The sequence below is a fragment of the Hemibagrus wyckioides genome, unplaced genomic scaffold, assembly GCF_019097595.1.
Source record: "Hemibagrus wyckioides isolate EC202008001 unplaced genomic scaffold, SWU_Hwy_1.0 Contig2, whole genome shotgun sequence".
NCBI lineage: Eukaryota > Metazoa > Chordata > Actinopteri > Siluriformes > Bagridae > Hemibagrus > Hemibagrus wyckioides.
In genome coordinates, this window is record NW_026690780.1 from 918,197 (window position 1) to 936,385 (window position 18,189).

The window sequence follows — 18,189 nt, forward strand, 5'->3', positions numbered from 1 at the left end:
CATTCATTCATCTTCAGTAACTGCTTTATCCTGGTCACACTTCCACAACTGTCTATATTCACCTACATTCATTCATCTTCAGTAACTGCTTTATCCTGGTCACACTTCCACAACTGTCTATATACACCTACATTCATTCATCTTCAGTAACTGCTTTATCCTGGTCACATGTCCACAACTGTCTATATACACCTACATTCATTCATCTTCAGTAACTGCTTTATCCTGGTCACACTTCCACAACTGTCTATATACACCTACATTCATTCATCTTCAGTAACTGCTTTATCCTGGTCACATGTCCACAACTGTCTATATTCACCTACATTCATTCATCTTCAGTAACTGCTTTATCCTGGTCAGGGTTGCAGTGGATCTGGAGCTTCTCCCAGCAACACTAGTCATGAAGCAGGAATGCTTCTGTGCTACTATATAGAATCCTACACTTTAACAGAGGACCTGCCAAGCTGATTAGATATTGTTTCATTTATTTTAGTTCAGTTACTAAGCATAACAATCTTAGGGAAAAAGCTGTTACAGAGTCTGGCAGTGGTAGTTCATATGTTCTCATTCATTCTGCCAGTGACTGAGGTTAAGAGTCTGGTAGAAGGGGTGGCTGTGAATACAAATAAAATAAATAGATCTGTCAAATATTTTTGTGAGCAAACTACTCACTTTACTATTTGGACCTTTTAAAAACTTATGTGTCAGGTTGGCCGAGCAGTCTTAGGTGCTGTGTTCAGGTAGCAGTCTCCTTTGGAGGCATGGGTTCAAATTACAATTCTGATGTTGGTTCTTTTCCTTTATGTTGTGATCCTGGGCACAAATCAAACCTGTTGCATGTTGAAACAATCCTTTGGGGTAGTGGTGGTTAAAGGTTGTTGGGTTGTTGATTGGCAGATTGGGGTTAGAGCAACAGCACTCCTAAGCTGTTGGGCCCCTGAGCAGGGCCCTTAACTCTCATTGCTCCAGGAGTGCTGTATAATGGCTGATGCTGTGCTCTGACGCAATTTCCAAAGATGGGATATGTGAAGTATAGATTTCACTGTGTTGCCTGCTGTCTTGTAGCTCATCCACATCAAGATTAGACATGCTGTGCTTTTATAGATGCTTCTCTGCTCACTGGGATTGTAAACAGGGGTTATTTATAGATTGTTGTGCATGAAAATCCAGGGGATTAACAGTTTCTGAAATACTCAAACCATCTCATCTTAAACCAAAGAACATGCCACAAAGTCAGATTTTATTTATGTCTGTGGTTAACTGATAAAAAGTTGATGTGGTTTTTAGAAACCTCTTGTATATATGTGATTTGGATGTTTTTGTAAAGCCTTTCACTGACTCTGTATCGCTGTGTTACTACTTCAAGAGCACAGTGATAGAGTGCAGAATCTGAGAACTTAAAACCTCTGATAGTAAGTTCAGTAGAGTCTCTGCTTGTATTTGTCTTTGTGCTCCTAGAACTATATGACATTGTACCTTTATGTAACAGTAAAAACTGTTGTGTGCTGTTATGATTTTGTTTGTACCAGTTAAAAATAAATGTATTCATTTTCATTTATTGGTCCAATTAGAGGTTTTGTGTTTTGTTAGCTGATAATTATGAACTACTGTATGAGTGCAGCATTTGACTCTGCAAGCTACTGTTATAAACAGACATAGCTAATGTTAGCTTGCTAGCTAGCTATCCTCAGTTATATCAGAGAACAAACAACTCCTAAAATAACTTAATACAAAAATTTTACTGTTACATATGAGATGATAAATGGCAGTTGCAATACCTTGAACTAGCTTTTATAGCCTTTGTCTGGCCTGGAAGCGTGCCCTGTTTAAGAAAAACAGTCGACAGATTGTAGTCAACTAAAGCCTTGTGAAACTCTGATGCTTTATATACTGGATGTAGACAAATAAATCAGAAATTAAGCAAAACTCCATTACCTTAGACGTTTTAGAACATTCTTCACCCACACCTCCTTAGTGTTTGCACACACCTTCTTGTTGCGCTTTGTAATGAATCTGGAAAAGAACATAGAAATTGTCCATATATTGTATTGTAATAGTGTGATAATAGTATATATATATATATATATATATGTTGTACCATATTGTATAAATACTACTCTAATGTTATATGTAATAGGTTAGGTCAGATCTGTTTTGTTTATTAGTAGTCTGCACTTAAGTGTAAAGAATGTAAAGAATGTGTAACCACAATGAATAGTGGGTAAAATTGGCGGCAGTTTGTGGTGATATGACTCACATGATCACATCAACGCAGCGCACGTTACCAAAACTCGGCTGTGCAAAACCTTTGATCAGTTTGAAATCCAGTGGTCTGTGAATGTACTTGATGCAGCAGCCATGGCTCAGTGGGACATCTAACATCACATACAGACAAAAAAAACCACACACACACACTCATGTTCATCATCGTCTAATAACTATGTAACTTACTGTAAAGAACCAAAACCAAATATTAATTTTTAAAAATATTGGAAGAAAAATCACAGATCACAAAAGTGACAAAATAAATTTAGATTTAAAAACAATAACTTTCACACTGTACAAAACAAAAGATACCAGAATCAGACTAAAACATTACCCAATGTGTAAATTTTAAACAACCAAACCAAAAAAAAATACAGATTTTTTGTTATATTTTTTGTAGATATAGCACACACACACACACACACACACAAACACACAAACTTTGCTTTTATGATAATTCAAAGAAACATTGTTTAGATCACTAATAATTGACGTTTGTGTTTTTAGGTACCATTTTGCTATGAAGTTAAGAAAAACCTACATAATTAAACAAAAAATATATCAATCAATGAATCTCTCAGTCAAGCTGGTTAAACAGAACTTAATGCAGATCTCCAAAAAATATTTACTGTAAATATCTGTATATGAAGTATTTCACTCATATTGGTAGTTAAAGTTTTACAAGTATTACAATAAAAATCCTGTGACCTTTATTTTCAGGTCCAGTTGTTCCTGACACAGCAAACAATGTTTGTATAAACACATGTGAGACACAATATCCAAGTAACAGTGAACAAAAAAAAAAAAAAAAATACTCACAAGCATCTGTCTTCAGACAAAGCATGCACAGTAGCCAAAATCCAGCAAAGACAATGGTCAGGGTACCTTTCAGAAACATAATGGCAAGTGGGCTAGTGACACATGTGCTGCTGTCTTATATATCCCCCTCAAAACACACACACAGACACACACACACATACACACACACACACACAAATCGAATGTGTGTATTTTTCAGAGTAAAGTGTGGTAACTAAAATGGGGACGACATTTTCAAGTTAAAGGGCACAGGAAAGCCAAGAGGTATTTCCAAAATATGCTTGCAGTGAAAAAAAACCACAGACATGTTTTTTTGTGTCTGTGTAGGAGTACAAGACATCCATCATCAAAAAAGTACATTATATACAAAAAATACTATGTATTCATTATTATTATTTTAGTTACATACAGTTAGATCACATACAAACCCTCTAAACCCTGCCCTGCAGCTGCAGCCTAATAAATACTCATTCACTCAGAATTTATTTTTATTAACCACTTTATCCTGGTCACACTTCCACAACTGTCTATATACACCTACATTCATTCATCTTCAGTAACTGCTTTATCCTGGTCACACTTCCACAACTGTCTATATACACCTACATTCATTCATCTTCAGTAACTGCTTTATCCTGGTCACACTTCCACAACTGTCTATATACACCTACATTCATTCATTTTCAGTAACTGCTTTATCCTGGTCACATGTCCACAACTGTCTATATACACCTACATTCATTCATCTTCAGTAACTGCTTTATCCTGGTCACACTTCCACAACTGTCTATATACACCTACATTCATTCATCTTCAGTAACTGCTTTATCCTGGTCACACTTCCACAACTGTCTATATACACCTACATTCATTCATCTTCAGTAACTGCTTTATCCTGGTCACACTTCCACAACTGTCTATATACACCTACATTCATTCATCTTCAGTAACTGCTTTATCCTGGTCACATGTCCACAACTGTCTATATACACCTACATTCATTCATCTTCAGTAACTGCTTTATCCTGGTCACATGTCCACAACTGTCTATATTCACCTACATTCATTCATCTTCAGTAACTGCTTTATCCTGGTCACACTTCCACAACTGTCTATATACACCTACATTCATTCATCTTCAGTAACTGCTTTATCCTGGTCACATGTCCACAACTGTCTATATTCACCTACATTCATTCATCTTCAGTAACTGCTTTATCCTGGTCAGGGTTGCAGTGGATCTGGAGCTTCTCCCAGCAACACTAGTCATGAAGCAGGAATACACCCTGGATGGGACACCAGTCCAACACAGGACACTAAGCAAAGACACACATTCACACACTCATTCAGACTTAGGCAATTTATTGTCACCAGTTTGTTGTTTATTAATTTAATTACACATTGTACACACCAGTAGAACCTAAAACATGTAGATTTGTGAATTAAAGTGTAGTTGTGTTAAGCCCTTCATTTTCTTTTTTGCTACTTGCTCCAGCTACAAATGTTCTCACAAAAGTTGTTTGTATCTGTGGTTAACTGATAAGTTGGTAAAGTGAGTCTCTTCAAATTCAAATTTTATTAGTCACATACATAAAGGTACACAGTGTGATGTGCAGTGAAATGCTTACACCACTGTTATGACCCTAGGAAAAGGAAAAGGAATAAGGACAGAACAAAGACAAGATAAAAAATATAAAAATAAAATACAAAAATATGAAATATAAAAAATAAGAATACGAATTATACTAAAATACGAAATATAAAAATATAAAAACAAGTTCACAGTAGCAAAAAATATAATAGAATAAAAAACAGAATAAAATATAATAAATATAAATAAAGTAGGGTATGTATATATAATATGTATATAAAATAAGAATATGTATATGTGTAAAAGTGTAAAATGTACATACAGGAAGTGTAAAATACAACAGCTGTGATGCAAAGTTATGTAAAATTATAAATTTATATACAGTTATATAAAGTGTAAAGTGAATAGAGTGTAGTGCAATAGTGTCCAAGGTGCAGACAGCAGCAGTACAAAATTATTGCAAAAATTATATAGAGTGGAGTGTGTAGTGTGCAATAGTGACCAAGGTGCAGACAGCAGCAGTACTGGGTGGTCATGAAGTGGAATGAGGTGATGAGAGCAGTGGTATTGTCCATCTTTAAAGTGCAGATGTGCAAAAGTTCTCTTTGTATGTAACGGGAGCAGACTGTGCAACATGTATGTTATGTGTTGTATTGTGTGCACAGTCTTGAAATGTGCAAAACAGCGAAGAAGCTGTTACAGAGGTTGCCATTGGTGATCCAGATGTTCTGATACCTTCTGTCAGATAGCAGGAGAAGGGTAGGGGTTATATCCATAAAAGTGGTGGCTTTATAAAAGCATGTTCTATTTTGTAAGGATCTTCATTAAAGTTCAGAGAGATCCTGTTGTTTCCTGTGTTTTTTACAATCTGCTGTAGGTTCTTGTGCTCTGAGACTGAGTTTCACATAATAATAATAATAATAATAATAATAATAATAATAATTTTCCTGAATGTACTGATGAGGATGAGTGGGAAATGTGTATTCTTCTGTCTCTGCAGGAATTTGAGACTCTTATGGGATTTTCTGGCCTAGATTCTCTGTGTTGTTCATCCAAGACTGTCTCCATGATCAGACCAGTAGGAGAGCACAGACTGATCACTGAGGATCAATAGTGATAGATTTGTCACTAAATGAACATACTGTCTCCTAATAATACAACATGTGTCAAAAATATAACCTATGATTCCTAACAGAGAAAAAATTCCCCCAAATATGGTATATAAATCCAAAATCGTCAGTAGAACTGTTTTCAATATAACAAAACTGTGTGAAAGTTTTTGTACAGTGCAGCTGGATTTCAGTGCAGCTGGAGAGGAGATGATCAGATCCACTTGTTTATCATCAACTTTAACAGACATTCTTGGGGGATTGTTTGGACTGATTGGTGTTCCTCTTTGGTGAATATACAGAAGGAACTCAGGTTTAGATTTTGGATATTGTCTGTACCAGTGGAGGTAGTTGTTTCCTAAAGAATTACTGAATTTGTATCTGCAGGACAGAGTAACATTGTCACCTTCATCTACAGCTTTATGAGGGAAATCTGGCTCTACTGAATCTGCCATGGAGTCACCTGTCATAGAGAAGAGATCATATTAATTTTAACCTTTTAAATAATCAACAGGAAATACTTGTCAGACCCACACTCTGCATTTTCACACTGCATCACCACACAGACTAATATTTAATATAATATAGTTAATATTTCTGCAATAATAAAAAGTCAATGTTAACTCACCTAGTGAAAGCCACAGATACATGAATATAACAGTGAACATGATGACTGGTCTTAGCTCAGTGAAAATAGTGGAGATCTTTCTGTAATCTAATATGTTAACACCATAAAGCTTCAAAATTGCTCCACCCCACAGCATCACATGACAGTGTCACCAATGTTGTTGTCAGATTGTTGATTCTTACTGAAACATCCTGGCTTTACATTCAGCCTCATATGGGAAACCTGTCCAGAGGACATTTAAGTAAACTCATACTGAAAGCAGGATATTAATGTATTTATGTAAAAATGATCAATTTAATCTAGTAAAAATCTAATCTAATAATTACATTCTTAAATATTTAAATTATATATGCTAGTGATGTCTCTAAATTAGCTAACTGTTGTGTAAACACCAGCAGGCAGATTAATGTTAGAACCATTAAGTGGAAGAGAATATGGTTTATTTAAGAATAAGAAAGAGTATTTTTCCTTGATAATTCAGAAAAAAGCTTTCCTGTACTCACTGAGATCAGAAGAAGAGAAAGAAGAGTAAAGGCAGATTTACAGACAAGTTTCCAGTTTTCAGTGTTTCTGACACAGCTGGTGCTTTTGTTTGTCACAGAAATGACATTAGATGAGTATTTATTCTCATGACAGTTTAGTGTTAAGTGGACAGTTGTGTTGTTTAATCAGAATGGTATCTCTGAAATTAGCTTAGGCACTAAGAGTAACCAGGGCAGGGGTTAGGATATTATATCAGCAGTATGTATGATAGAAGAACAAGTATACTCTATGTCACAAAGGTTTTACTGTGAAAAGTAGCTTCCATCATCTCAGAGCAGTTGTGTGGTGTTTTAGTACTTGACCCACAATAAGATAAGTGACTGCGCCATCTTGTGTTCACTGAAGAGAAAAAAACTTAACACACTAATAAATAGATTTTTAATTTGGCAAATTTTATATATTTGCAAAAATATTGTATTGTTTATTCTGTGATTCATCCCAAAAGTGTTCAGTGGGGTTGAGGTCAAGGCTTTGGCAAGACCACTCAAGTTCTATGCCAAACATTGCAAAAAACATCTTCACTGAGTTGAACCATGTTTTTTAAAAATACAAAGACATCCTATACATTTGTGCAGCAGTTTGGAGAATGCCCAAATATTGGTGTGATGGTCAGGTGTCCACAAACATAGCCATATTGTACATATTCAGGACTTTGCGAGAATTAGTATTGTTCTTTTTCCAGTCATTTGAACCCTTCATGGCATAGGCATGTCAGTATGACAAGACCAGATTTCTTTGTGACATAATGTTGTAATAATTGGTTGTGCAAGTCAGTAAAGTATATGTGTAAAAACAGAATTAATTTACTGAACCCTTCTAAATATCTCAGTACCTCAGGTTATGGACTTTCCTTTTATACATATGCATACTTGCACCCATTTTTAAAGGGCTACAGTAATATAAGCAGAACATACATAAAGCTGCAAAAAAATTTCCCAAGTATATATTTGTTTGAAATCTAATTTGTGCAAAGCCAATATTAAGGTAGGCCAGACTATCATTAGAGATACACTTTTGTTCAGAATTGTCTTGGTGTCCAAAATGCTCATTTACAAATTATTGTCCAACTATAATTTGTACTTAATTCACAGACAGATTACAAACAGACCAATTATATATAATATAAACATTTTTTTTTAAATAATTGCACAGTTTTGATTTTCCGGATCAGGAAAATGAATGAATGAACAGAACAGAAAATGCCTTGAACAGAAGATGTTGGAATCTTCATCTGTTGGTCCAATTTTATCTGCAAAACTGCCTGTGTGAAAACAAATATCATCACTTTACAGTATCATTGACCATGAACTGAGTAACCAGTACAACACAGAACAAAACACTGCACAAGAGAAGTAAACAAATGATGCACTAATAAATGAGGCAGTTCTAGTCACTTGAAAATAAATACCAGGAATCTGTCTGTAGTGGTTATACCATCTGTAGAGATAATGCTATGAGGTTTCCTGTGTAATGCTTTAACACTAACACATTAAAGTACACACCATATAAAATGAAGTAACAAAACGTTAAATCACACACATTGCAGTGTTAAATTTCAGATATACTCCATCACAGCAGAAGTGACACAGCATGTGAAGTCTATTTCTTATTTCCTGCAAAGTCTAAAACTCATTCCTTAATTCTGGAGATTTCCTCATTACGTCATTGCAGGTCTCATGGAATGGTCTTAAATACTATATATTGTTCAGTGTTATATATGTGGAGCCATGCATTATCTTTAGGGCAATTCTAATTTAATTACAAATTGCCTCTAGGAGTGTGTGAATGTGATTTTTCTAAATCATCAGCAGAACTGCCTTAAGTGTAACAAAACTGTGTGAACGTTTTTGTACAGTGCAGCTGGATTTCCTGTCACTGTGGGCGCCAGAGCACAGTAGTATAGAGCAGAGTCTGATACAGCAGCAGAGGAGATGATCAGATCCACTTGTTTCACATCAACTTTAGCAGACATTCTTGGGGGAGTGCTGGATTTTTGATTTCCATTTTGGTGAATATGAAGGAGGAACTCAGGTTTAGATTTTGGATATTGTCTGTACCAGTGCAGGTAGTTTTGTGGGTAGCTTGATTCATATTTGCAGGACAGAGAAACATCATCACCTTCATCTACAACTTTATGAGTGAAAAGTGGCTCTATTGAATCTGCCATGGAGTCACCTGTCATAGAGAAGAGAACAAAGTTTTTAACCTTTACACAATCAAGACAGAATTGATTAAATCAGACTCACAATTAACTAATAAGACTAAGTAATCTAATTAAACACAATTTCTGAATATATAAGAACCAATGTTAACTCACCTAGTGAAAGCCACAGACACATGAATATAACAGTGAACATGATGGATGAGTTTATAAATGAAAATACTCTTTCTGTAGTCTAATATGTTAACATCATAAAGGATCATGAAGCTCCACCCCACAGCATCACATGACAGTGTCACTAATGTTACTGACAGATTGTTGATTCATCCTGAAGCTTTCTGGCTTTACATTCAGCCTCACATGGGTAACTTTTCCTAAGCACATGGTAAACAAATAGAAACTGATAGCACAAAAAATACATAAATAAAATAAATGAACTAATGAATGTGGAAGTAAGTGTGCATTGTGGGAAGTGGAGTTTGGGGCAATGCAGGATGGGAAATGGAAATCAGGGTGTGGGAAGACCTAATAACCTGTTTATATAAATAGGATTACAAACATTCTGAGGAGTATTTCACTGTGGTGAGGAACAAACCAGCCTCTTTTCTTTCTCTTATCTATTCATTATCTATTTTTTACATCAGTGTCATTTGAATTGTTAGATTTTAATATTACTAATTTGTCATTTAAGGATGAAACTCCTAGAAATAAAGGTTGTAGTATATAATTATCTCATGACAAACATCACATTGCAAGTGAACCTGTACAGAGGTGCTTTTATTTATTGCAGCTATAATGTGCTTGTCTCTGCTGGAGTAAACATTAATGTATTATAGATCATGCCTTTTTACAGAATTTGCATGTATAGGCATATTGCAATTTCAGTTTCCTTTCTTGACTAAAGCAAACTGCATTCAAGGCATGGTGATGTGTTGAAAATGACACTAATTAGCTTGATTGTACAGAGATTAATAAAACGTTCTAATTCTAGAATGTATTAAAATCAGAAATCATGTACAATCTGTTTTTCGTCAATGCATTATATATAAAAGTACTATCTATGTAAGACTACAGAATAGCTGTAGTCTATATTGTGTACAGTAGTATTCATAATCAAAGAAGTCAGCATCTTAGGGGGATGTAAGCAGAATCCTAGTACTTGGCCAACAAGAAGATAACAAACTGCGCCATCTTTTGGTAAAAGGAAAGAGACTTTAACGCACCAAGGTCTTTTCTATTTGAATTTATTTATTTATGTATTTGTTTGTTTGTTTGTTTGTTTGTTTGTTACTCAGTCATAAAACTGTACCCCAATTTGCAGAGAAACAAGCCTGCTGGGAATAAGAAACCATGGTTTTTGTTTGTTTGTTTGTTTTTCACAGATTATGATGATAATAATTTACAGAACATAACGTTATTCAACTCCTGACCCTGTATAGAGCCTCAGCTGCTTCACAATTGGACCCTCTGTGTACCTTTCTGTTTAACCTTCTATCTAATGTAATTGAGAAAGTTCTGGTTTCCCTGGCCAAAATAGAATAGTTATAGAAGAATGAATGAATGAATGAATGAATGAATGAATGAATGAGCTGTCTCCTAATATTTAAATATTATAATAATATAAACTCTATAAATCTTGAAAAAGAAAGAGAGAAACTTCCCTAAAGGGCATGTAAATTCCTCAAATTCATTAGAAGAATTCCTTTAAATATAGAAAAACTGTGTGAAAGTTTTTGTACAGTGCAGCTGGATTTCCTGTCACTGTGGGCCTCAGAGCACAGTAGTATAGAGCAGAGTCTGATACAGCAGCAGAGGAGATGATCAGATCCACTTGTTTATCTTCATGAACTTTAGCAGACATTCCATGGGGGATGGGGGAACTCAGATCTCCACTTGCAGTAACATAAAGAAGGAACTCAGGTTTAGAGTTCATATATTGCCTGTACCACTGCACATTATATATGGTATCACTGAAGTCTTTGTAGCTGCAGGACAGAGTAACATCATCACCTTCATCTACAACTTTATGAGTAAAAAGTGGCTCTATTGGATCTGCCATGGAGTCACCTGTCATAGAGAAGACAACATATTGTTTTTTAATTAATTTAATAATAAGGTATTACATAAATCATACTCACAATTTGCTACTTTTTAAAAACATGTGTTCATTCATATCTAAGAATATTGTATTTTGCAATAATAAAAATGTTTACTCACCCAGTGAAAGCCACAGACACATGAATATAACAGTGAACATGATGAATGATCTTAGCTGAAGGAAACTGTTCTTTCTGTACACTGATATGTTAACATCATCAGGATTCATGAAGCTCCACCCCACAGCATCACTCACATGACAGTGTCACTAATGTTACTGAAAGATTCTTGATTCTTACTGAAGCATTCTGGCTTTACATTCAGTCTCACATGGAGAACATGTCAGTTCAAACATAGACTAAAGACTTATCTCTTTAACCTGGCATACATTTAACACATCCCATAACCTTGTACTCCAGTACATGTTAATTCTGAACTAATGCATGTACTAATCTCAAACTAATAAAGAGCTAACCTTAACTATGCTGTGAGTTTTATAAATTCATGTGGGAATAATACCACCTCACATACATTTCACACACACACACACACACACACACACTCACACACACTCACACACACCCACACACACATATATACATACATATATATATATATATATATATATATATATATATATATATATATATATATATATATATATATATATATATATATATATATATATATATATATATATATATAGTGTGTGAGAGTGTGATATGAACAATGTCCTGCATTTCTGTATAGTCAGTTGTGTGATGCAGATACAGCATGTGCAGAATATTATGTTAATTAATAAGGAGGTTGTTGTCATCCACATAAGGTTGCCAGCATTGCTTTGAATACCCCAGTCCTCAAAAAGCAGAACCCGGCAGGAGCTGGTCCATCTCTGGATGCCATTGGAGCTGGAACAATCTCTGTATGCCTCAGGATGGGTAGAAAAAAGGAAACAAGTGGAAAAGATTAGCGTAGCTGCTGTTTATAATATTAGCAGTACTAGATGAATGTGCATTTAATCAGATGTACTGGCATACAAGGTTATGGGATGTGTTAAATGTATGCCAGGCTGAAGAGATAAGTCTTTAGTCTACGTTTGAGACTGTTTCTGAGCCCCAAACACGGTCAGGAAGGCTATTTCAAAGTTTAGGAGCTAAATATGTAAACACTCTACGCCCTTTTGTAGACTTTGATATTCTGGGAACTACTAGAAGTCCAGAGTTTTGTGATCTTAAAGAGCATGGTGGATTGTAATGTGTTAGAAGACTGGATAGATAGGTGGGAGCTAAACCATTTAGAGCCTTGAACGTAAGTACTGCTAGTTTATAGTCAATTCTAAACTTAACAGGTAGCCAGTGCAGGGATGATAATATTGGGGATATATGATCATATTTTCTTGATCTGGTAAGAACTCTGGCGGCTGCATTCTGGACTAACTGTAGCTTGTTTATTGAAAATGCAGGACAACCACCTAGTAATGCATTACAGTAGTCCAGTCTGGAGGTCATGAATGCATGAACTAGCTTTTCTGCATCAGATACAGATAAAATGTTCATTCATTTCTCTTCCAATCCCACTGTAATACTAGTATGTGCTCTGGGTGACTCGGGTCCAGGGCTCTGCTTCTTTGAACACAAGGGTAGAATTAATACTATAACATTCATTATTTTTCCATGTTTTAGTCTTAAATGTGGCTGTGTTAGTTTTAACTACTGGGTCTATGTTAATCAGGTCTGCTGTCTTTAAATCCTTCAACAGTTACACTGCTCATGTGTTGGGTCACTATCCTTCAAAATCTCTGCGCCACATGCCTCTGTACTTTCCAACTAAGCCATCAAATAACAGCACATAATGTGAAATAAAGTTCACAACCCTGTTACTTATCATCTAGTCAGAGATCATTTCTGTCATTTGTCAGAGAGTCAAACTTTTCCTAAAGGTGAAGAATCTTCTGTTTTTATACCATAATTGTCTGTTTTGCTTTGTTTTGCTTGTCAAGAGCAATCTGTACTGTGGGTGCTCCTTTTAACAGAGGTATCAAAGATATGTAAATTGGCTGCAGGCAAAATGATGATGGTTAAAAATTCAATTTTAAAGTACATAATTAAAAAAATCTTAACATCCACTATGTAAAAAAATCTAATTGGTTAAAAAATAATAATAGCACACCCAACTTAAAATGCAGCATGAGTAGTATCATGAATATTTCCTTGCTAGACCACCAGAGGGCAGCCCTGCACATTAGAGTTGAATTCTATTTTGGTTCTATGTTCATTTCCCCTGTTCAGTTGGTTCACCTGTTTAGTGTTATGTGAGTAGTGACACAGGAATTAGCTACCCAAGTTAAGCTCCTTTGCTGTACCTTGTAATGCCTAGCTTCTGTTTGACGCACGTTTGTTTGCCTAGCCTAACCTAGCCTAAACTAGCTTAGCATAGCCTAGCCTAGTTTATTTCCGAATCAGGTTTTGGTTTGCTTTATTTTACTGCAGTTTCTGTGTCTATGTAGTAGTTTATTCAGCAGAATAAAAGACAAATACAAAGTTATAAAAATGAAATGTTTTAAAATGTCTGTGTATTGATAAATCCTTTATTATAAGAAGAGGAATTGTGGGATCTTTTGATTCTGTTCGCCAAAAAGATTCGCTTAAATTCATTTACTGATGTTCTCAGTGACTCTTCATAAGTTACATCATTACACCAGTTGGTGTTTCAGTCTGTCAATACATTCATTTAAAAAAAAAAAGGTTTCAGGAGACAAGTCTTAGTATTATAATTGATTCGAATTGGCATGTCGACTTTTAAGAGGTCTGATAAAGTTATTTTCAAGAAAGCCATTTCAGGCAGTGAGAGAGGATCGAGCGATACAAATGTAATTTGGAAAAAAATACACATTTTTATGTTAGTGTATTAAATAGTTTTAATACAATAATTTAGCCATCTAGCCAATGTAGCCATCAGTCATTTTTACACCTTTGTTTATTAGTGCTACACACTTTTCAAACACACTTTTGCGCCTTCTTTTTTATCTTGTTCAAAGGGTGACAATCTGAACAAATGACATCAGCAAGTCAGCAAATCCTTCTTCATTCTCCTAGTTGAATAATTTAATGCACAAATAAAGCAGTTTGATCAGAATCAATAATTCTGCTACCATCAGATAAGGTAAGAGGCATAGGGCATAGGGTCTTATTCTGACACATCACCTAGGCCTTGGGAGACCCTACCAGGGGCACTAGGCCCCCAACAACATGTCACCTAGGCTCATTCGGGTACGCAAACCCCTCCACCACAATAAGGTGGCGGTTCAGGTTGGAGGGGTGTTCCTCCCTCAAGTGGAGGAGTTTAAGTATCTTGGGGTCTTGTTTACGAGTGAGGGAAGGATGGAGCGTGAGATTGACAGACGGAATAGTGCAGCGGTAGCAGCAACGCGGTCTATGTACCGGTCTGTTGTGGTAAAGAAGGAGCTGAGCTGAAAGGCGAAGCTCTTGATTTACCAGTCAGTCTGCGTTCCTACTCTCACTTATGGTCATGAGCTTTGCGTCTTGACCGACACGACGAGATCCCGGATACGAGCGGCTGAAATGAGTTTCCTTCACAGAGTGATGGGGCATTCTCTTAGAGTTAGGGTAAGGAGCTCTGTCACCTGGGAGGAGCTAGGAGTAGAGCTGCTGCTCCTCCACATCAAAGGGGCCAGTTGAGGTGGCTCGGGCACGTGATTTGGATGCCTTCTTGACGTCTCCCAAGGGAGGTGTTCCAGGTATGCCCCACCGGGAAGAGACCCCGGGGAAGACCCAGAACACGCTGGAGGGACTGTGTCTCTTGGCTGACCTGGGAACACCTTGGAATTCCCCCGGAAGTGTTGGAGGCAGTTTCTAGGGAGGGAGATGTCTGGCCATCCCTGGGCATAGACTGCTGCCCCTGCGACCCGGTTCTGGATAAGCAAGGGACAATGGATGAATAAATAGAGTGAGAATCAGTATCTTACTATGTACAGTAAGTTGTGAAGTTGAGCCATTTCTGAACACAGCTCTGTGAGGATTCTGTATAATAGTGCTGTATGTGCTGAACTTTACACGTCTCTAGAAGGCCACACCCAGGAAGTGCTGTTTTAGTGTAACTTTATACAGATCAATACTTCAAAAGAACAAGTCCACTGTTGATAATCAACCCACTGCATCTAACCTCATCTTTTTAACATATCTTTTGTTAGAGACCTGTGTTGTGTACCTACAGTACTGCAGCCTTAGATTCCTGTTATTGGCTGAAAGGAGCAGAATCCAATGTGCTCTTCTGGTGTTGTAGCTTCACCTCAAGGTTTAATGTGTTGTGCCTTCTGAGATACTATTTTTTCATCACCATGGTTGTAAAGAGTAATTATTTGACTGATCATTGCTTTCCTCTCAGCTCCAACCAGTCTGGCATTTCTCCTCTGGTCTCTGTCAGCAACAAGATATATTCATCTGCAGAACTAACACTTGCAGGAGGTTTTTGTTTTTCACACCATTTTATCTAAATTCTAGAGACTGTTGTATGAAAAGTCCATAGTCTTGGTAAGAAAAAGTGTAGATATTCTACTTTTCTTTTTCTTTGTTTAAAATATTGTTGCCAGTTTACAATAAATGAAAACAATAAATCTGATGTTTGGCCAATATATGTTATGGCCTTGTAAAAATTCCTTATGTTGTATTATATATCACATATTATGAACAGTAAATATGCCATGAGCAGTAAGTTGGTAAGAGCAGTATGGTGATGGGATTCCTGAACACATTTGTAATACTTACTATCCATCCCTGCAGGTACTGAAATATAACATGCACAGTACATCATACCTATCTTTAATTCTAAAAAAATAATGTATTGCATGCAGTGCTGGTTGTCCCAGTCTCTTCTTTTTTTGTTTCCTTTACAACAGCTATTCTGTGCTCTGTGTGTGTGTGTGTGTGTGTATGTAAGCAGACCCAATGTGTGGTAGATGAGAGATGAGTGCAGCAACCATTTCCATTTCAACCAGAACTATCCGATGTCACCCAAATGAGATGGGTTCCCTTTAGAGTCTGGATCCTCTCAAGGTTTCTTCCTCATAACATCTAAGGGAGTTTTTCCTTGCCACAGTTGCCTCAGGCTTGTTCACTAGGGATGATTTTGTCTAACATCTAGGACTTTTGCACTGTGTTTCTTATGTTTATGTTCTATAAAGCTGCTTTGAGACAATGTCCATTGTTAAAAGCGCTATACAAATAAAATTGAATTGAATTGAATCTTGCTGTTGCTAGCAGCTCATGGAGTACAGTGAAGAGCAAGTAAACTCACTGCTGGCCTGCTTGAGGAATTCTGTTCAACAAGGCCTTGTGTTTTTGTAAGATTGCTAGCTTGTTAGTTGCTGGCTTGCTAAAGTCAGCTCTTGGCTCTGTAATGATCTGAAATAACATGCAGAACAAACACAATTACAGAAACAACATACAACTGCCAGAGAAAGCTTACCAGCTTACCAGCTACTACTACTGCTCAGGTCCTGTGACAGTCTCAGTGTTGTGTACAATAATATTTTCATCTTAGGGCTTTATTCTTTTGATCTTTTATTCTCAGTATATCACTTCTGTTATACTGAGGAGATGATGATAAGTGAAGCAGAAAATTATATTCTCTTAGTCTGGAATAATTGGTGTATGTCCCCTATCCACATTAGATAATACTAAACAGTACACCAAGAGTGTCATGCTTCACTGCATTTTACACATCCTATCTAGTGTATATTATGTTTTTTAACAAATACCTAAATTTCATCTGAATGTATATACATCTTGTGTCTGCACTGATAAGAAGGACACATATTACAATATTACAAAATACTGTTTCACAGTCAGCATAAAAGGTGAAATCCCCAAATGTTACATGTAACAGCTTTAGTTTCTTTTTTGTACAGAAATTATGCGTTGACTTTTTTTTTATTCACAGAAAATACCAGACAAATTACAGTGAACACAGACTGCAAACATTGAAGATGACAATGTGGATGAAGACTTTGACCTAGTTACCAGGTGCTTTGCTGGGTCATGTTCCTTAGCTTTGGTTATATCATTTGTAGACGCAATAATCAGCAGCAAAAACTCTGGTTCTGATTGAGGTTTTTGTCGATACCAGTGGAAATATTCAGCTGAGTCATCATATGTGCAGGTCAGTGTGATGTTGCTGCCTTCACTTGAAGATATGGTCTGGTGTAATGCTGCTGTTAACAGCACCTGCTGTAAAACATTGCAACAACATAAACATTTCTATTTTTAGCAATTGATTCATCATGTTTAGGTATCAGTACAAATCTCCAACATTCACCTAAAGTTTGTGTATAAAATAAATGACTTACCAATGTTTTTAACAACTACGAAAATAAAGAAGAGTAACATGACTGTTGTGTCTCTCTTGCAGTAGGTATAAATGTCTGTATCTATGTGAAACTGTTTAAACTGTATCTCACCACATCTACCTCCACCCACTTTTTCATAGGTGTAGTCATGTTAGTTCTATCCTCTATCCCTCATCTTAAATCATGTTAATTCTGACCACATTTAATTTGAAATGACAAAGGTGGAGGTGGCGGCATAAAACCTGTGCCACATCAAAACATTCAGACCAAATGATCCACTGTGGTGAACAGCAAGCTGCCAACAGAACAACAACAACAACATCTTCAATCAGATCATTTAAAGAAATATTGAATGTTAATAATACAGTACATGATGTGTGATAATTCGGTTAATGTTCATGTTTTGTTGAGTTTTCTGATAACATTAAACCATTTACTTGTATAAGAATCTTCTGTGGTTCATGTGATTTTAGCAGTGTGGTAATTCAGTTCACTTCATTCAAGAATCAATATTCAACCATTCAAAGTGTTTATTTTCATGTGCACAGTGAGGAAACAAGTTTCCTTGTACAATGAAATTCTTTCTTTGCTGTCCACAGTGAACACCAG

At 36.2% G+C, this 18,189-nt stretch overlaps 1 long non-coding RNA gene across 1 annotated transcript; it reads right to left on the reverse strand.

Moving 5' to 3' along the window:
• Positions 1-402: 402 nt before the first annotated feature.
• Positions 403-3,215, reverse strand: LOC131350006 (uncharacterized). Its single transcript, XR_009204128.1, has 5 exons — positions 3,088-3,215; positions 2,261-2,378; positions 1,939-2,016; positions 1,782-1,825; positions 403-1,122 (listed from the first exon to the last, which is right to left on the reverse strand). It is a non-coding gene; the product is annotated as an uncharacterized LOC131350006 (long non-coding RNA).
• Between the last annotated feature and the right edge of the window lie 14,974 nt (positions 3,216-18,189).